The sequence below is a fragment of the Callospermophilus lateralis genome, chromosome 9 (assembly GCF_048772815.1).
Source record: "Callospermophilus lateralis isolate mCalLat2 chromosome 9, mCalLat2.hap1, whole genome shotgun sequence".
Taxonomy (NCBI): Eukaryota; Metazoa; Chordata; class Mammalia; order Rodentia; family Sciuridae; genus Callospermophilus; species Callospermophilus lateralis.
In genome coordinates this window covers 53,478,329-53,492,713 of record NC_135313.1, presented here as the reverse complement: position 1 = coordinate 53,492,713, position 14,385 = coordinate 53,478,329, and the positions used below count along the sequence as shown (strand labels likewise).

At 39.1% G+C, this 14,385-nt stretch overlaps 1 protein-coding gene across 10 annotated transcripts in view; it reads left to right on the top strand.

The window, feature by feature from the left end:
* The window catches only part of Osbpl6 (oxysterol binding protein like 6), a 187,688-nt gene that overhangs the window by 20,139 nt on the left and 153,164 nt on the right, over window positions 1-14,385 (top strand). The window contains exon 1 of one of the 10 annotated variants that reach the window (XM_076866728.2): window positions 13,567-13,597. The exons of the other annotated variants lie outside the window; for them this stretch is intronic. The gene's annotated coding sequence lies outside the window, so the exon portion shown is untranslated. Of the gene's footprint in view, window positions 1-13,566; window positions 13,598-14,385 lie in introns of those variants that run through there. 10 annotated transcript variants of the gene reach the window in all.

Genomic DNA, 14,385 nt, shown 5'->3' with positions numbered 1-14,385 from the left:
TCTTTTAAAATTACATTTCAAACTGTTAAAATCTAGTCACAATTGAGTTAGTATGTAACCTTCACCTATTCAAGCACATTCAGTATACTGGTTAATCAGATTATGCATCTGATTTTTTTTTTAAAGAAACTTTCAACAATTCTTTGGTTAATGTAAGATTTGAAGATCTTGCAATTAGAATTTATCTTATTGGCTGTTGTGAGAAAGTCAGCATCTAATGTTTGTGTTGTATGAAAGATTGAAGTATTTTCCTGTAGATAGAATGAAAAGAAAAAGACACTTTTTGAGTTCTTGCATGATTAAAAAGCTATTGATATTATGTCAACACAAAGAAAGGCAAGTACTCTTATTACTTAATAATGTGTGTTCAAGAATTACAAAGAAATGAAACTGAGGTCACAAGCTGCTGGGAAAATTAATGTCGTTATTGATAGTCTTCCTTTTTGTGTAGCAGATCAACAGAACAAAAAGCAAAATACAAAACTCTGAAGCCATGGATGTGTAGCCTATGTAATTCATAATATTTCCATCCCCTTTTCCTCTGTGTTTATCTTATTTTTCTTTTACCTATGTCAGAACTCTCTCTGCTTCTCTCTTATGAGAATACATATAACCGCATTCAGGGCCCACCTGGGTAATCCAGGATCAGCTCTTCCTCTTAGTATCCTTGTCTTACTCATATTTTTTGCCATAGAGTGTCTAAGATATACCCACAAATTCAGGGAATTAGGAACAAGGGAGGAGGTGCATTTTTTCAGCCACAGTTGGTTTTTCCAGCTCTGAGTACACCTGCCATCAGGAGATGCCTGTGAACATCTGCACACTAAGAATTCACCTGCAAGAACCTCAGGTGTGCTGAGCTGGAGTTGTAGCTCCTGAATGTCAGGGAGGAAGCAGAAGTTGGAGGTGGAAACAGTAGTTTCAAAGATTCCTAATCATATCAACAGTACCAGAGGCCCTCTTAAAGCTAGATAGATACTGGTTTGAGGAAGGCTAATTTAAGAGGTAATGACTTAGAGCTATTATTGAAGGTATTTTTTTCCTTCTCAACTATTTGATAATAAGCAAATATTTATCAAATTATGGAAATTGAGTTTAAAGAACATGTGTGCCAATGTGAAGATTATTAGCTTTATTAGAAGCAAAGTGCTATCCAATAGGGTATTTTCCCTGTTGTTGCTCACAACTTGGTCTTAAACCATTTAAAAAAAAATTAACACACTCCTTAAAATGTACAAGATTTGTTCTGTGCTTTTTTACATTTAGCAATTTTTATATTTATTACATTTTATTTCTTTTAGTTTCTTTACATTTAAAAAAATCATAACTCTTTGTGAGCAATAACCATTAATTCTGCTTACAGTCTCATCTGCAAAGAAAATGAGGCATGTAACTTGCTCAGGGTCACACACATAGTAAGTGGTAAATAATACATTTCAACACAAGTTTTGGTAGGGACCTTCAAACCATAGCAACCAGTATTTGGTATGCATCTTATTGTAACTGTATAAACACTCACCATAGCTGAGCCATGGAGTAGGCCATGATTACTTTTTCCCTGCTGTAATATTTTGTGCTGTCCTTTAAGCTAATGATTGTCTTTTTTGGTTGTGTTTCTCTTAGTTTTCTATGTTTTTATCATGAATTTAAATCCTTATCGTTATCAGTATCCGTGCTACTCAAATGGTGATTCTTGACCCTAGCAGATTTGGTGTCACCCAGGAGCAGATTAAAAATGTGAAAACTCTGCCCCATCCCCAGCAACTATATTTCAATGAGATTCCCAGGTCACTCCTGTGCATGTTAAAGCACAAGAAGCCTGATATAAACTTCCTCTAAAGGTATTACTTCACACACCAGAGTTTTCTGGTTTGTACTTCTCTGGATGGGTTGCATTCTGTGTTACAGGAATATCTGTCATCCGGTTCTCCCCTTAGTCTCATCCAGGGCTCCCTTCCATCTCCCTCTGTGTTGGATCTCTTGCTTCCTTTAGTGCTTATCTTCCTCTTTCTTTTTCGGATACTCCCTTCCTTCTTCCCTCCCTGTTGCTTTTGTGTTACAATTTTTCCTGAGATACCTCATGATCCTTGGTTATGCTTTTATTTAAGATTTCACCTCACTCCTGTCAGAATGGCAATCATCAAGAATACAGGCAACAATAAATGTTGGTGAGGATGTGGTGAAAAAGGTACACTCATACATTGCTGGTAGGACTGCAAATTGGTGCAACCACTGTGGAAAGCAGTATGGAGATTCCTCAGAAAATTGGGAATGGAACCACCATTTGTCCTAGCTACTCTTTGGTTTATACTCAAAGGACTTAAAATCAGCATACTGTAGTGACACAGCCACATCAATGTTTATAGAAGCTCAATTCACAATAGCTAGACTATGGAACCAACCTAGGTATCCCTCGATAGATGAATGGATAAAGAAAATGTGGTATATATACTCAATGGAATATTACTCAGCTTTAAAGAAGAGTAAATTTATGGAATTTGCCAGTAAATCATGTAAAATACCTTAGCTGTTTGAGTTGGAGAAAATCATTCTAAGCGAAATAAGCCAATCCCACAAAATCAAAGGCTGAGTGTTTTCTTTAATATGCGGATGCTAATTCACATTAAGGTGGGTGGCACTAGGGAAGAATAGCATTACCTTAGATTAGATAGAGGGAAGTGATAGGAGGGGAGGGGAGGGGATAGTGGAGATAGAAAAGATAGTAGAATGAAACAGAAATTATCAGTGTATGTATGTATGTGACTGCATGACCAATATGGATTCTGCAACATGTACATTAAGAAAAATGAGAAATTATATCCCATCTATGTATGATACATCAAAGTGCATAAATGCATTCTACTGTCATGTATAACTAATTAAAACAAAACAAAAAAAGAGTGAGCCCACAAGGGAGCTGATCTGAGAGCTTCAAGCTTCTAAAGTGAGGGCATCATGGACAGAACCAGTCCCATGAGGAACCCCACCCTCACCACAACAGTAGTATCCTGAGGTTTTTCCTGTTGGGCTGGCAGATTCCACTGAGAATGGTCTCCCAAGCTTCTGCCTGAAGTCCACAGACCTGGCTGCCATGTTTCTTCTCTACTAAACAATTTACAAGACTTTCAAAGACATAGGGCCTTTTAACCTTTTATCTCTTTCCATATTGCTGTCATATTACTCTGAAAAATAAGACTATTAAAAATAACAGCTAAAAATAGAAATTTAAAGTCAGCACAGACTTTTAAACTGATCTTTCTCTGCAATTAGGACTGGCTAATCATCTGTGACTAATCACCTATTACTGTTAATGATTCTCTGGGTTCTACTAGAGAACCAGAACTGATACAAGATAAAAGATTTAATGCAGGAATCAGTTTATGTGGTTGACACAATGCCACTGAAGGATATTATTTGATGGCCATATTTTATGAACTTGATGAACTTTCAAATTGGGAGATCATTTTTGGCAGACAAATGTAGACACAATATGCTTATATATACAGGACATACAAATGACCACTCTCTCTCCTGAGATGGAGCACAGACTGAGACCAGGACAAGGGTAAAGAGAGTTGTCTAAAGCCAAGCTACTAAGTGCAAACAGGGCTTGATTGTGTGGCTAGACTAAGACATGAAGTCAAGGAGGTTGGGAACCTTCTAGCCAACCCTAGAAAGGAGCTTGTTGTGTACAAATTGGAGAGTAGCTACACAGCTTTTCATATAGTTTCAGAAACATTGAATAACAGCAAGTACTGAAGGCCCATGCAGTGGTCCTTGATTAACATGTGACCTTTCCAAGGACTTACCTTCTGGATCTCCCAGCCCCAGAACCTGTGCCCTCAGAGCTCCTGCCAGAACATGACTATTTCCAGCACTCACTGCTTATTTCCTGACCATAGCTTCTTGCCATTTTAGTATGGATTCCGGTGCCACCCTGCATCCCCATAGCCCCACCAGGGCTTAAGTACTTTCCTTTGAAGTACCTCCTACATCCTAATCTTTAGATTTGGATCTCTTAGGTGGCAGTCACTAGCCCTAGTTCCATGACCCTCTAATCAGATTCCCTGCCTGGAGCCAAATGAGCCCTTTGCCTGATGCTGGAAGGAGTGGTTTCTTCTCCATCTGGGACTGCTGCGGAGGAGAGATACATGCTCGGAATACTAAATCATAACTCAATGAGTTTTTTTTTTCGTAAGAACATTGTTATAAATGGTAATTAAGAACTCTACTTAAACTCCCTTCTGGCTTAGCACATGGCTAGGATTCCACCACTTATAGCATTTTTTTTTTTAACAGACAAGTATATTTTAAGTTCCAGGTAATAAATTTTGAAAAGCCAACTTTGTAGCACAAGTCCCATTGGTTAGTTGGGAGTTGCCTTGCAGCAGCAGGAAAGGGAGGAAAAATGTCATCATCAAATATGTATGAGGCGCCTACTTGTGCCTCGTGCTGCTGTGACTGCTAGATCTGTGGACCCTCTGCTGGGCTGATTTTTATCAACTATAATAGGGCTGCCTAACAAATTGCCCTCTGAACTCAGCACACTGTAGAACTGTCCCTGGCATATCGCGTGTCACACTCATGGGGAAGATTGAGGAGAGAAGTGTTCCTAGTATGAAAAAGCACAATTTCAATTTAAATATGCCCTTTCCTGGGGCCCTAGTTCTTTTAGTTATTGAGCCTGCACTAATTAGTGTGGTTCTTTTGGGGACCGGGTGTATTTCTTAAATTAGTACTTCCTATTGGTTCAGTGTTTTCTTTCAAGTGAGGCAGTTTTCAAATAATGTGACACCCAGCGATTTTCAAAAGATGAAAGCAGTGCATTTTAATGTGAAACTTAGAACTGATTGCCTGAACTAATTATACAGAAAGAGCCAAGCCACTAGTGTTAATAAGAAGTGACTTCAGAAAGTACAGTTTGACCCAAAGACTGAATAACTATCGCAAACAGTAATCAAAGAGGTGGTTCCCATCGTATAAAATACCTTAGCTGGAAGTCATTCATGTCTATTCAAATTGGATTTTCCTCAAGTCATTACCTTATACTTGGTTATTTCCTTTTTGGTGAAAATGTGCACCTTTTAAACCTGAAGGCTAAACTCAAAAAGCTTGTGGAGAGGTTTTTTATTTAAATAGTTGTACTGTATGAACATGGCTTCTTGATGGCTCCTCTTCAGGCTCTTTTAGAAACTTTTTTCCACCTACTGAAAATGTCAGTGTTCCGGGGCTCTGTCCTAGGTTTTCCCACATTATACTCCCTCCTTCCTTGACTCCATCAAGTTCTGACTATGTGCCAACAAATCCAAGATTTATTTATTTAAATCTATTCTCTCCTGAATTCCAGATGCATATTTCCATGTGGTTATCTTAGAGGAATGTCTTATCTTTGAGTTTGCTATTTCTCTAAGATAGCCAAAACAGAACTGTGATCTTCTCTACCTTTGTCCCCTGCTCTGGCTCCTCAGCATGGGAAGTTGTCTAAGAAAACTGCATGTCCTGTGGACTCCACTACTAACCACTTCTCTCCTTCCTTCTGCCTTTGTCCACGCTCCTTCCTTGATCATAATGAAAGCCTTCTAGCTGGTCTCCCCAAATATGGCTTGCTTTCCTTCCAGATTACACACAGCTGAGGGAAAAGTATTGAAGCACAAGTCTGATCATGTCACTATCTGCCTATGGGTACCGTGATTCTCCATTGCTGTTTGATTGAAGATCAATGTCTTTTATTAGTGTGAGCATTTGATCTTCTGTGCTCCTCATCCCTAATTCACAGCAGCCCAGACTAGTCATCTTTCAGCTGCTTGAATTCATCTGGACCTTTCCTGCTTAAAGCCTTTACACATGCAGTTCCTTGTGCCTGTGATGATGCTCTTCCTCCTATGCCCTGCCTGGCTACTGCCTTCTAGTCTTGGCTTCAGGATCATTCCTCAGGGATATTTCCAGAAGCCCTCTCCAGTTGGTTAGATTTCCCCTACTAAATATGCCATCAGCACCTGTAATTCCTAGAACTCTTTATAACTGTGATTGCATATTTATATAATGACTGGTTTGTGCCTGGTTCTCCCACTAGCCTGTAAACTCCCCGAGAGTAGGGATCATGCCTATCTGGCTCACCATTCTCTCTCCATTGCTTTTCATAACAAATATTTGCCAACTGAATGTATCATGAATAGGGTTGGACAGAAGCCGTGGCATATGTTAAGTGTATTTGTTCTTATGTTTGAAGAGGGGGCATCTGATGTTCTAGAAACTTAAATGCTTCCTACTCTGTAATGAAGCTGTATTGTGAAGGCCTTATTCAGATCTTGTTAACTGTTAGGCTCTTGCATCCTCTCTCCCTCTTCATTCTAGAAGTGGACCATATTGGTCCGGGTTCTGTTAGAGAAACAGAACCAGGAGAAGATAAAAGATTTAATGTAGGAATCCACTTCTGAGATTGAGGGGACCAGCAGGCTGTCAGGAAGAGCAGGCTGGGGTTCCTGTAATCCCGGCAGTCCACAGGTGGAGTTTCTTCTTTAGAGGAGTCTACACTTAAGATCTCTCAGCTGATTGACTCAGGCCCACCCAGATTACATAGGATAATGTCTTTTACTTCAAGTCATCTGATCATAGACTTAAATCATCTTTACAGAATCTCTCCACAGCAACACAGGTTAGTGTTTGATTGAATAACAACTAGAGACTATCTTGTAGCCAAGTTGGTACAAAAAGACACTTCTTTGTTAGTGCAGTAAACATTTACTGAGCCCAGAGCAATGGAGATGCAAGATGAGGCAGAACACTACCCTATATTTCAAAGCTTTGCCGTATATTTAGGTACACATCATGAATGACTTCTCTGTATTGTCTTAAAATTCCCAAAGAGAATCGAGAAAGCAGAATTGTTTGGTCTTGAACATAGCTCTCAGTAGGTGAAATCATATTCTCTGAATCTGCTTTTTTTAAAAGGCAAGTGTGACACACACTTGTCTAGGTGATTGAGGTGAGCATCTTTAGTGGTAGATGACCAGTGGCATCTGTGTCTCCTGATGTTATGCATTGAGAGGATCATGGCATCACTGTGGGGGTTCTTCCTACAGACATATATGGTATAAGTATGGCCATGAAGAAATGAGAGGGACCCAAATTGAAGGTGGCCAGGTCATCTGAGATAATAAGTTTTGCCAATTGTCAAGAATGAGCAAGCCAGGAAGAGACTGACGAATTGTTCTAGACTGAAGAAGGTGGGTAACATTTGATGACTAAATGCATTGAATGATCCTGGACTCCATCCTGAGGTCCCGGATTAGAGCCATTGTTTGGACAGGCTGAATGGCATTTGTGTATTGGGTAGTATCTATCAATATTCAGGAACTAATTGAGATGGTCAGATGGCTATTATTCAAGAGAGTATCCTTGTTTTGGGAAATAAACTTTGTTTCAGAAAAAATGCTGAAGACTGTGCAAGTGAGTATCTGGCTGAAGGGGAAAGAGAAGTAGGAGTTTTTTGTACTATTCATGCAGGTTTTCATGAGCTTGAAATTATTTTTAAGTGGATTTTTTTTAAGTCTATGAAGCTTGAGGAAGGACCAGGAAACTGTTTTGAATTGAAGGAGATAGAGAGATATGGCTGTTAAGTACAATGAGTGGTCCTAGGTTGAATCCTTTTCCTATAAAGGAAGTCATTGGGATAGTTGATGAAGCTGCAGGAGGGGTTTTGGATGAAGGTGGATATGAATGTTCTTTGTTCTGTTCCATTTATCTGTAAGTTTGAAATTGTTTTAAAAAGTTTTTTTAAAGTAAAAGTTTTCTTGTGAAGTCCAAACTTTAATTTTCCTTTTTGTTTGACCAGAATAGGGTAGAAATTTGTTCCCCCTGAAAAAAGCCAACCAGGCTATGCTTTTATAAAGGAGGCTTGAAGGATGCTAAAGATTTCACTTCTGAGTAGGAAATGCCTAAGTGATGGATCTATAGATGGGTCAGTGTCTTGATTCTTTGTCTTTTTTAAAAAAAATATTTTTTAAATTGTAGGTGGACACAATATCCTTATTTATTTATGTTTTTGTGGTGCTGAGGTTTGAACCCAGTGCCTCACGCACACAAGGCAGATGCTCTACCACTGAGCTACAACCCCATCCCTGATTCTTTGTCTTTGAATGTAAATTCTGGGTGACAATATCTTCATGTCCGATCTTGTTGGATGAGTCCTTCTTAGGATAAAATGACACAAATATGTAAACATCATTTTTCAAAAGGAGAGAATGCTATAAAAATGTAAGCTATTCTTGACAAAATGCTGTGCAGGGACAGGTGGTATTATTTCCGGTACTATTAATTCTATTAATAGAAGTACTCTGACTGGTAATGGAAATGATCTTCCCCGGACTCTTATTCTGCCTTCTTATTTCTCCACTGCCTCCTTACCTCTGGTATCTCTTTTCTCATGTTTCTTTCAGTTTCTTCTTTTTCTGAATTTTCTTTCCTCTTTGTGTTTCATCCCCCCTCCTCTTATGAGACCTTAATCTCCCCTTCTGACACCAAATTCTTCGCTCATGTCTTTCTGTTCTCTCTGTCTTTGCAGTTATTTTCCTACTCAGAATCTTTGACACACTTTTTGTTGTAGCCTTGAATCTAGATATAATGCTACTACTCCAGTTTGCTTTTATTCACAGGAAAAGCCAATCTGGATGAGATTGTCAGAATTAGAATCAACAATAGACAATTTGTAACAAATGAAGTTTTATTAATAGCTACCATTTGCCAAATGCTTGCTGTTGTCCAAGAGTTATGCTGGATGCATTATTTATAGTAACATTTGATCCTGGCAACAGCATTTTGGAGTGTGTGGTTTTATCCCCATTTTTCAGAATAGGAAGTGGAAAGCTCAGAAGTTGAACAACTTACCCAAAATAAGATATGGAAATCCCAAATCTGGTTCAAAATCCCAAGGCCAGTTTCTAAACTCTTGATGCCTCAGTCCTACCTCATAGCCCAAGGGTATGAATTCCATAGCAGTTGGGTTCTAGAGAAAGAATATCTTCAGGACTTAATGTAATTTAGGTGAGTATCAACAAATCAGGGATAAGGAGTCTTGTATTATTGTCCTAGTTTGGTGGGGGATGTCTGTTGTGGGGAGGTGCTGAATTACATGTCAACCTAGGAATGGTGGATGCTTGGTAAGTAATTATTTACAATCAGTGCATGTTGCTGCTGAATGTGCTGAAAGTCTTTGACTCAGACCTCCTTTCTGGCAAGTTTCTCCTGCTGGAGTGTAGCAGGAACTAATAATGTGCTGTTGAATTCAAGATCCATTTCATATTCTGAGATTCCAGTGGTACACTTCCTATGTCAGGAGCAATTAGTGACATTGTGACATGTTGTATTCAATACGCTGCACTGTGGACAGTGAATTCCATCAGGATGGATAGGTTTAAATAACTGTGCCCACCATTCTCTCACTGCCACATGAATGACACTATTTCAATGCAACTAATTCCAGATATCCTCCTAAGCAGTACTCTGGAGATTTCAGGAGCACAAGAATATGGTTAATTCTGAGTTGTAAGTTTTTGAGTGCCTGGGAAATAGACTGGAGAGACCGACAGGATGAGGTCATGCTTCCTGGCCTGTGAGCTGTCATGAGGATGCCTCAGTTCCTACTAACTCTAGTATAATAGCTGTTATGTCTGGTTTCAGCCTGAGACATACACATAATGGAATGCTGGGATATGCACACTGGTTGGGCTGAGGCTTAAGAACCCAACTTCTGTTGTGCTAATTGGCCACCTTAGATTAATTGGAAGTGTATCTCCACCTTTTTTTTTTTTTTTAAATAACAAAACTTCTAGTTGGAATTTGTAACCTTTGTTTATATATCTCTTAGGTATATATTCTTAGTCAATTTTATAGAGAAAAATGCAAAACATAAAACATATTTCTTTGGGAAGTGCAGTTTAATGCAGAAGCATCGACAGGTGAGTTGTAAACACAGCTGTACTGTGTCACTTGTGGTTCTGCTTATGTTGCTGCCATTGGGATTATGGCCTAAAGGGGGATTTTCCTTTGGGTTTTGGATTTGGGATGTTGCTGAGACACTGCACGGGAAAATGCACTAACAGGATGTTGCTGGAGTATGGCTAAGCAGTAAAAGCATCTGAAAAAAAATTGCCCTCGTGGGAGAACTGGAAGATGTCCATTAAGTCAGGGTCTGCCCCAGAACACTAGCTTTCTGATGGGCTTAGTACAGAGGTAATTGACTTCAGCCCACAGACACTATTCAAGGACTCCCTTTGGTAAATATCCCCTTTGTTTCCCCCTTCATTCGGGGGCTTGGATATTTCAAGTAGACTATTCATGTAGAATATAAATTCTATTCATCTCAAAACAGTCTCTGGAAATCCCATTATGTGCAGTTTGAAGGTGACTTCTTACCCAATACAGAGATAGAGGAGGGTGGGTAGGAAATGGGGAGGAAACGCAAACCCAAATTAACAGAGACTTTATGTTGACGTGGGCATAGAATATTATCAACTAATTTGGTGTAGGGTACAACATCACTAGGAGACACCTAATAAGCATGCAATGCTACTTGAAGGAATGTGTTGTAAAGTGATTATATAGCCCTTTAGTAGGGAATTGTGTCATTATTGAGTGAAACTGAAGGAAAGCACTCTGCAAGGGTATATGAAGCCATGAGCATGACTTACTGGAAATAGAAGTTAAATTCTAAGAGTAATTATTTAGTCCTAAATCTTTGTTGGCTGTGTGTGTGTCCTAAGTTTCTCACCAGTCTTTCCCAAGTAATAAGCATATAAGTATCTTTAGAGTGAGTTCAGCTGATGTTAAGTTTGAGGATAAAAGTCCTATTCATCAGCCAAATACCATCTATTCTTACAGAGATATAGATTAGAATTTGCAAAGATGTAGCTGTATTTAGTGAGTGAGACTTGGAATAACTGAACCCGTCAAACAGCCCTGAATTTTAGGGGGAATAGGGACAGTTTCCTCCATCAGTGATATGTGAAATAGCAAGTTTTAGACATGTTTGCCTGGCCAAACAGATACAAAAGAATAGCTTTGCTTTCCTGAGCTCAAATTCGTACTGTCAAGTGTCTCCTCCCAGGCACAGCATGTAAATTGTCCTCCTGGGGCAAGCCAATCGGGAGTGTTGTGTTTGAAAGTGCGCAGGCTCTTCAGATCCTACACTCTCCCCTTGTTGCCAGCATCTCCCTCTTTTTCTATATTGTGCACTGGGAATGAAGAGAAAGGAGGAAAGCCATCTGCTCCAGTCACCTTTATGGAGGCTGCTACCAGTGATGTTTGCAGCATGTTCTCATCTAGCCCCAGTAAGTTCTGACTGTGTGGTTGTGCCAGGGAACAACCCTGGGATGCAGCTTTCCTAGCCACTGGCCTGGCTTGCAGGAATTGATGCTGATGATGTCATTTTAATCCCCTGTCCATCCATCTACTTAAAATGCATAGATGTTCTCAAATCTTCTATAGTCTAATTCATAGAGACTCCAGATTACAGAGAGATGTCATAATCCTAGCCTAAATCAAAAGTTTACTGAAACAAAACAATCTTGGTATGCATGAAAATTTATTATAACTTCTTTTAGCATTTAAAAAGTAAATATTATATCTGTTCATAACAAAAAAATAAATAAATAAAAGATCCTCCCACAAGAAATAAAAATCACCTGTAATCCCACTATTACAACTAGAAGGCATTTGGTGTCAGATTTTCACCGCTAGAATTTATATTCCTATTAGTCACTTATTATGTTTATATTTATTTTGTAGATATGGAGTCATGCTGCACATGATGTTTTATAAACCTCTCCCTTCCACAGGGTTTCCATGTTGATAAATACATGTTTACCATCCATTTAGAATGGCTGTAGAGGTTTGCTGGACATAGGTTGTATCCTGGCTTTTTGTTATAATAGGCAATGCTGTGATAAACAAGTTTGATCTTTGTATATATGATTTTATGCTTAATTGATTATATGCTACATATATAGTGTGGAGTGTGTGTGTGTGTGTGTGTGTGTGTGTGTATTCACGTGCATGTGTGGTGTGTGTGTGGTACTGGGGATAAAACCCCGGGGTGTGCACTACCACTGAGCTCCATTCCTGGCCCTTTTTATTTTAAAATTTTTTGAGACAGGGCCTCACTTAGTTGCCCAGACTGGCCTTGAACTTGCAATCTTCCTGCCTCAGCCTCCCAAGTAGCCGGATGATTACAGCTGTATGCCACTGTGCCTGATTTAAGATAATTTCTTCAAGTAGTCTATGTGTTGAAAGCTTGCAAGACTTATTACTAGTCTGCTGTCCCAAAAGCTTATTCTGATTCTTTATCGACCCATTGTGTGAGAAGTGGTTTCATGATGTTTTAAGTTGCATTTTTTTTTCATACTAAGCATTGACCTGTATCACATTGGACATTTGAATTTTGTGGTAAATTGGCTACTTCATTTCTCTTTTAATTTTTTCTGTGGAGATATTCTTGTTTCAAAGCCTATTGTTTTGTGAGAAAACTTGGTGTATTAGAAACATGGATTTCTGCCTTGTTGATGGTGTTTTTCCCACTGGATTCAAATTTTGATTGAGACTTAGTCAAATGTAACATTAGTCTAGTGGGTATGGGCGTTTTCTTCAATATTGGGTCTTGCTGTTTGAGAATAATATTTTAAGCACTTCTGATCTAAGGAAGTTATAAAAAATAAAAGGCTCCATTGTGACTTTTTGCAGACCCCCTTCAGTGTATTGCTTTGCCTCAGGGTAGAACTGTTCCTAAATCTTTTGAGAAAACTTAAGTGGCTAATGTGTTTTTACCAGCTAAGTGGTTGGATTCCATGTGGTTGGTTTTTAAAGTGTTCTTTGTAATGATTTTAGCATGCTCACCTATTGTTATTCATTCTCAAATCTTATATCTTTGGCTTTTTGAAATGGTCCTGGGTTGTGGGGTCCTTGTAGCCTTGGGAATCTGACAGTTTTATGATTATGCAAATGTTATTGAGCTCATCTTGATGGATGTTCTCACAGTCCCTGGCTGACTGCACTGCACTTTGCCTTTAACTGTCACAGGGTTGGCTAGTATGACCTTCACATCAGGCTGTGGAAAACACACTTGCCAGGCATCCTAGGACAATTTGGAGCGGTTGCCTGGGCAACCTGGCTTGCTTCTGTCACATGCCCCAAGGATAACCCAAGTCCCAGGGGAAACACCACATGTGAAAGGAGGAACTCTGCCCTCAGAGAGGCAATGGAAGTACATTTGTGGATTTTAGGATACTTTGCTAATGTTAGTGGGGTGTGAGGTTATGCCATAATCTGACAGTGAATGAAGGGAAAGGGGAGAATAAAGGAAAGGGAATCAAGAGAAAAGGAATAGAAGAGATGCGAATGTGGGGAGAAGGTTGCATTGAAGCAAATGATTGAAATCAAAATAATAAATAAGAACAAATTGTTTTTGCAGAACAAAACACCAGGGCACAAAATGAGCAGGAGGGCATTGAGAATGCAGACCAGAGAGTGATGCTTAGAAAAAAAAAAAAAAATCCCTTTGCCACCAATTCTCAGAGGAGAGAAGAATAAGGGAGATTTCTGAAAAGTAAGCAATAAAAATATTGTTCTCACTGGAACAGATTTGTATGTGTAATGTGTTTAATTAACTCTGATGCGAAGAACCAACATTGTTTTCTTCCTGTAGTCTCCACTGTAGCTTGAGTGAATCATGAATGATTTTTCCGGAGTCAGAATGATATCATTCAGAATCATAGGACATATTTTATTTGTTACTTTCATGAATCAGAACTGTTACAAATGTGAAACTAGTATAAAATTGGTTGGGTGTGCGTGTGTGTTTAAACACATCTGCAGATGTATCAGGATGGTTATTATGGCAGGTGGCCATGTTTCCACCGCTCTAATAGGTAACAGACATTATGTAGCCTTGGATGGAAGTCTCTCTATGGATAGCAGTGAGTTGACTTTTCTCTGCCCTCGGGACCCTCAGTTACATGCTTGTTATATAAAAATTAAAAAATAGAAGTCTATGACTCACTCTTGAAATACTCAGAACTGCCCCAAAGACCCAAGACTGTCCTTTTGCAGATCTCAAACTGAGTACAGGATACAAATTTTATTGTACTTGAAACTTGTACATCTAGTCCTCGATAGAGCGTGCTATCATCAGACAGTGATGAAATTGTCCAGATTTCAGGTCCTTAAGATTGCTCAGATAATTTCTAGAGATTGGGTTTTGTACTGTTAGAAAATCTGGTTTTAGTCAGAGTCCTCTTAGGTAAGGGATGGCATATCCTAAAGGTTACCGGAGGAGCATTTAGTGAGTAAGGGCAGAGTTCAGGGAACTCCCCAGTGATGACAAATCACTCTGAA